Below are 7,385 nucleotides of genomic sequence, written 5' to 3' on the forward strand. Positions count from 1 at the left end.
ATTAGTGTCTCATTTACGCCCTCAGTATTGATTTGTACATTAAGAAACCCTTTCTTTAGAAATATGGACATTTCCTCGTTTTCCAGCGGCATTCTCCACTGTTATTTTTTTCACTTTCAAAATGATCTATTGTTGTTACCTAACACCATTAGAGCGATAAGATAATGAAAAGAAAGGGACCACAAAATATTAAAAAGTGAAATTTATTTAATTAAAATTCCCTCCAATCACAAACCAGCACAAAGCTATATTTTTGAAGGGGAAATAACCAAAAAAGAGAAAAAGAAAGGAAAAGAAAAAGTGGGTATCATTTTCTGTTGTTTTTTTGCTTTGCATCTCTTTCTCTTTCTTTTATGTATTATCAATTATCATCATATATTTATGAACTGAAAGGGAAGAAAAATAGCAAAGAAATTTGAGTCTGACAAGATCTGCAAAACTATATACAGTCATACACCTAAAAGCCTAAAAAGACATATAGTTTTTTTTTTTTTTTGCTTCCATGATAGGCATTTAGACAGAACGTGTGCTGACTCTCACAGATATGCATCTCCTCTCGTGTGTTTTTAGCCATAATTGGATTGGAATATGGTACTTTGCCTGTCTCTGCAACATCCTTTGACGGCTTTCCTTTCCCCCTCCTCAATTCTTTTCCCTTTTCATTTTTATTCTTTATCTCATCTTTTTTTCCTTTGATTTTTCTTTTTCGTTTTTGTACGACTTTTAAGATCAAATCTATCATCTCAATACCTTAGTTTGAGATGGCGACGTACTTTCATGGAAGCTCAGATTTCCAGGCTGCTTCAGCTGATGGGTTGCAAACGCTTTATCTCATGAACCCCAACTACGTTCCCTACGCTGACACACACCAACAACCATCGGCTGCCACTAACATGTTCTTCTTAAACCCCACAAGCTTACCCCAAGCACCACCGCCTAACCATCATCAGCGTTTCCTTGGTCTCCCTCTCCCAACACCATCCACCTCCATCAAACCGCTCAATTCCGACGATCCCCACCGTCCATCCCCCTTCAAGGTGTAGTCCCCGGTTTCCACTCTAACTTATGGGGTTCAAGTGTTGATCATCAGAATTCCCCAGGAAGTAGCCATCCGCAGGTTGTGTCGGCAGCAGCTACAGGAGATAACTCTGGTGGGTCCCATGATGTTGCATCGCAGTCGGGGTTTCAACGGCCGGTGGTGTCCCCAAGGCAAGGTTTGTCCCTGAGTCTATCATCCCAACAAGTGGGTTATAGGTCAAGCAATAATGTTGAAACAGACATACAAGGACAACCTCAAGTTCCTACTATGTCACTGGGTGAAGATGTGAGGATATCAGGGAACTCGCCGTCGTCGGTTTCCGTTGTTTCGAATGGGATTTATGGGGCTCAGAGTGTGGTTTTGGGATCAAAGTACTTGAGAGCTGCACAAGAGCTTCTTGATGAAGTCGTTAATGTGGGGAAAGGGATAAAGACGGACGTGTCTGAGGGGACCAAGGAGGAGAAGATAAAGGTGAACAAAGAATCGGTGGCTGGAGAGGGTTCAAGCGCTGGTGAAAATGGGGCTAAACGTGGAGCTGAGCTCACCACAGCTCAAAGACAGGAGCTGCAGATGAAGAAAGCTAAACTTGTCAGTATGCTTGATGAGGTTCGTTTTAATTTCCATCCTATATTTGAAAGCCAAATTTACTGCTATTAGTGAAGATTATCATTCATCTCCCAGTTCATGCACAGAACAAGTTCTCCTTCTACAACACTTTTACCTAAACCCTAATACCCATATATATATATATATTTCAAGCTTTTAAACAATTTGTCTTCACAATACAAATTTTTAACATTTGGTAGCATCAGAATTTTCCAAATTTAAAATAAAATTATATTAATATCACTGTTTCAAAATAATTTTCACGGAACAGATAAGTAACTTTTTTACAACATAATTAAATACAAAATCTATATGAAAATTAAAACCCTGAGGTTATTTATCGTTTTTAAAAAGTTAAATTTTTTATAAATGGTATACAAATTTTTTAAAAATTATTATTACAAATTTATAAACAGTCTTTTATTTATACAATGAGTTAATTTTTTATTGAATAGGTTTTACACAAGTAATTATAATTCTTCAAATAATGGTTTTAAATTTTTTTTTAAAACACTACTAAAATATTCCTATGTTTAACAACAGTTTTAATATATATTAATAAACTTTGTCAAATAAAATATTAAAACACACATACAAATTAATAACATATTTTAAACCTTTAATTAATATTTTTCAAAAATTGTAAAAAATACTGTTTATCTTTTCTAAATCTACTGAATTTTTTTAATTTAATTTTATATTATTATTAAATTGTTGTCTTTAAATATTTAATTCAAACCCTTTGTTTTCAAAATATAATATTAAATTACATTGTTAAATTAAAAACACTGTTTAGTGAAAAAAATAAAACAATATATAAATATTGTTTAATACAATTATTTACTTTAAATCATATTTAAATTTTATTGTATTAATAAATTATTTACTTTAAAAATTGGTAAAAATACTGTTGAATTTTTTAAAAAAATCTACTGAATTCAAAAAAAAAAAACACAATTAACTTTTTTTTACAGATAATATTTTTTTATTTGATGTTCACTAAGGAGTGAGACATCTATTTATAATAAATCAGATACTAATTATTTTTTAAAAAAATTGATCATAATATTCCTAAAACATTATAATTTTTATAATAATTTTTAAATTATTAAAATATATTTTAATTGATCTTAATACAAGCTATAATTTTTTTTAGAGAAAATTTAACATTTCACGTTTTTAAAAGGTTTTTAAATTCTATAATCAATTTTTAAAAAATAAATATAATATATTTTAATTTATACATTCAATTAAATTTGTGGGAAATAAAAAAAACTAATTAATTGAATCTTGTTGTACCTGATAAGATATTGTTTAATACTATATGATTTGTATTTGATACACACTTACATTACATCATAAATTTTGAAAATTGAATTCACTTGAATTTATTTTCAATGATGGTTTATAAAATTATTTACACATCAAGCTATCCAAAATGTTCAACTTCGCTAAACTATTCCACTGATGTTTGGAATATTAATGTGTATGTACTTATTTTTTGCATTGTTGATCTTTAATTATAATTATGGAAATAAGTTTTTTTTTCATGTAATTTTGTACTGATTTTCCATTTCGGCGAACATGAAGGTGGAGCAAAGATACAGACAGTACCATCATCAAATGCACATAGTAGTATCTTCGTTCGAGCAGGCAGCGGGATTGGGCGCAGCAAAATCCTACACAGCCCTTGCTTTGAAGACAATATCGAAGCAATTCAGGTGTCTGAAAGATGCAATATCAGGACAAATCAAAGCCACAAGCAAGAGTTTAGGAGAAGAGGATTGCTTAGGTGCAAAAGTGGACGGTTCGAGACTAAGGTACGTTGACCATCAGCTCCGACAACAGCGAGCGTTGCAGCAGTTGGGGATGATCCAACACAATGCTTGGAGACCCCAAAGAGGATTACCTGAACGTGCTGTTTCCGTTCTTCGTGCTTGGCTTTTCGAGCACTTCCTTCATCCGTATGTGCTACCCCTCTTACACCATCATCATCATCATCATGTATACATTACCTTTAGCTCAAATCCCTTTTCAACTTTTTCTGTTTCCAGGTATCCTAAAGATTCAGACAAACATATACTTGCCAAACAAACAGGGCTCACAAGAGGCCAGGTATGTGCATCCTCACTCTTCCATTTCCATATATTCGTTGGTCAAATTATGTTTTTGAAGGGTATGAATTATTTGGAGTAACTAATCACAGGGAATCAAATTATGACAAATTGAAGTGTAGAGATTAAACCCCAAATTTAATTATAGTAATTTGACCTTATGTCTTTTATTCATCGTTACGATGTAACTTGGAATGCAGGTTTCAAACTGGTTCATAAATGCTCGAGTTCGACTTTGGAAGCCAATGGTTGAAGAAATGTATTTGGAGGAAGTGAAGGAACAAGAAAGGAATGGCAGCGAAGTGAAGGCAAACAAAAGTGTGCAAAAGGAGTCGGAGTCCAGCTCTAGTGCCCATCAAGAAAATGTGTCATTTATGATGAATCAAGTTAAAGCTCAATCCCAGCCCGAGAAATCCATCAACCAGCAGCAGAATATGCCCCCTACTGAATTTTCCAACTCCACAATGGGAGGCTCCTTTCTTCCACAAACAGCCACTGCCTTCAATCTTATTGGATCATGTGATCTTGATGGCGCAGCTCAAAGAAGCCCCAAAAAGCCAAGGAGTAGCGTCAACGAGTTACAAAATTCTCCTAGTAGCATCCTTTCAATGGACACGGAAATGAAGCAAGGTGAAACAAGGGAAATCAACATGAATTTCGGTGATGAAAGGATGCCCAAGGACAGCTACTCGTTTTTTACTGGAACTGATAATACCGGTAGTGGATTTCCCACATACAGTGCCATGGGAGATATCGGGAGGTTCGACCCCAACCAGTTGACACAAAGGTTTCATGGAAACAGTGTTTCGCTCACCCTTGGTCTTCCCCATTGTGAGAACCTGTCTCTCTCGGGGAACCACCAGAGCTTGCTATCGAACCAGAACATTCAGCTAGGAAGAAGGTTAGAATTAGGGCAAAGTGAAGTAGATTTCTGCGGGATCAACAACACTCAACAAGCTTCTCATTCCAGTACCTTTGAGATGCAAAACAGGAAAAGGTTTGCTGCACAATTGTTGCCGGATTTTGTTGCATGAAACCAAACCCAACTTCAATTCTATCGGCCCATATTCTACTTTTATTCTCCCTTCTCCAAACACTTGAGGTCTGAGAATACGCGAAAAATCAGTTTCAATTTCTATATCCTGCTTTGCTATACGGTAAAGGAAAGATGGATAGTTTATATCTAGGTAATTCGTATATATTCTTACGTAGTTTAGACATGAATTAGTAAGGTTGAGCATTGTATATCATATTGATACAATTCCATTTTATATAATATATGAATATGACTCAATCTATATTTCAACTTCGTTATTCACTTTCTTAAAAATATCACATTAATATGTTTTTTTATTATTCAATATTAGAATTTAATTTAAATAATCGTGGATGAACTAGTTTAATAAAATTTCATAGTTTATATTATTTATCTTTTGTATTTATCCTCAATGAATTTTTCACGAAAAGCAAAATATAAAAAAAAATCAACTCACTAACTATTTAGTGTTTAACTAATATTAAGTTGTATCGTGTGGTCGGGTCATTTTGCAAGAAGATAACTTATATTAGTAGCTCATTTAAGTGGTCCGTAGTCTGAAGAATAAAAATTGAGCAAATTGATTCAATAGACTATTATGTTGTCTATTAAGTCAAATTGGGGTATGAATGACTCTTAGAAAGATATATAGAGAATGGATGTGATTGTCTGCACAGACTACACATCGAACAAGACCCAAGTTGAATTTATATCTTAGATTCATTTATTAATTTATTCAGTTGTAACGTTCATAGTGTGACTTACCTCAATCTTGAGTAAGTAATTGACTATGTGTATGTAACTTGTATATTTTGATATATTAAAACTATGAGTTCAATTGGTAATAGAGCCAAAAGTTGATATGTTGTCTATACGACTTATGTATGATATAGCTTTACTTACAATAGTGGAACTCATATTCCAATAAAAGGTAAATAATATTCTCTCATTAACATTACATGGTTGATTATAAATAAACGTGACTACAGATCGAACGAATGATTTATTTACTATGTATTAGTATTTGACTTTTTCATTAAGGAAGGTGCAATGGTTATCATGAGATAAAATATGATCCGATCATATTAAATGAACGAATTTAACCCAAAGAGATAAATGATATCTTATGAGGATAACACACATATGACAAGGTTATTAGACAAACATAATTATAAGTTGTTTTTGTAATGGTATATAATAAGGGAGAGTTCAATTATGGTACTTTTAGTAGATTAACTCCATGACTATAATGTTGTAATTAATAGATGAAGAGTCAAAACTTAATTATAAATTATTAAACCCTAGTTATATATGTTCAATCGATCCCTCCGTTAGCTCAACACAACCCTTAAATGATTGAATTTGAATTGATACGTTGAGTGCATGGAAACAATAAAAAAATAGATTGCATGGATCATTAGCTGGCGTGAATGATTTTCTCGCATGAGATAAGAGATGACTTAGTAGTTCATTTAATTTTTTTGAATTATTATTAAATAATCGAAGTTTAAAGTAAAAACTAAAATTAGTTAATCATCACAATTTTAAGAAAAAAAGACAATTAAATTTATTTACTTATAAATTCTAGTATTAGACTTTAATGGAATTAGAATTGGGTTGAGAAAATAATTTAATTGAGTGAATTAATTAAATTTAGGGTAAAGTACACGGCAATCACTCAACTTTGATTAAAATAAAAAAAATAGTCACTAAACTTTAGAAAATAACAAACTAATCACTAGCGTTATCGAAAAGTGACAAATTAGTCACCCACGAACATTTTAGATTACAGGTCTAATGGAACAGGTGATGTAGCCAGTTAACTAGATGACGTCTACGTTGGACATGTCTATATTAGCTTCCTTTAACCAAAAAAAGAAGAAGAAAAAGAAAAGAAGAAGAAGAAAAGAAATGGAAAAGCACAACCTGCGCTCCAACGCCTTGAAGAACAGCGTGCCCTGCAAAAGCGCCACCTTGAAGACCTCCACCGTTCTAACAGAACTACCAACAATACCTCTTATTCCTATTCTGCTAAGCCCTCATCCGTACTCCTTTTCCAGAAAATCAAATCTCCTCCTACAAGCCTAGTATCAGTTTGCCTTACACAGTTTCCTTCGTTTCAGCTCTCAAGCCCATAGTTGCAAACTTTAAAATGCGAGTCGTTAGTGAATAACTTTTGAAGCAGATAAGTCGTTTGAAGAAATTCCTATTAGGCATTGGAACATCTCTTTTTTTATGCGCAAGGTATTTGTGTTACTACCCTAGCACATCCCAACTTAAGAATTTGCTATAGTAAGCAACTCAAGAATCGTCGTTATCTGCGATGCACTAAACTCCCTCATGAGGCACTTTTGTTTGATCCAGGGTTTTGGGCTGGAATGGACCGTAGGGAATAGAAAAAGTTGGCTGCCAAAAATGTGAAGGAGATGAGAGAAAGGTTAGAAGAAAAGTCAGAGGAAGTCACGATGCAGAGGGCTAAACTCTCCATTGTTTGGATGCCGAGAAAATCAATAGAGAAAATGAAAGAGAAAACTCAAATCAATAGTGGGTATCTCCATTTCTTCTTTTCTTCTTCTTCTTTTTTTTTCCA

At 33.4% G+C, this 7,385-nt stretch overlaps 1 pseudogene; it reads left to right on the plus strand.

Annotated features, from left to right (window-relative positions):
• The first annotated feature begins 293 nt into the window (after positions 1 to 293).
• LOC107899608 (BEL1-like homeodomain protein 1) lies at positions 294 to 5,065 on the plus strand (annotated as a pseudogene).
• The last annotated feature ends 2,320 nt before the right edge of the window (positions 5,066 to 7,385 follow it).

The sequence above is a fragment of the Gossypium hirsutum genome, chromosome D09 (assembly GCF_007990345.1).
Source record: "Gossypium hirsutum isolate 1008001.06 chromosome D09, Gossypium_hirsutum_v2.1, whole genome shotgun sequence".
Lineage (NCBI taxonomy): Eukaryota > Viridiplantae > Streptophyta > Magnoliopsida > Malvales > Malvaceae > Gossypium > Gossypium hirsutum.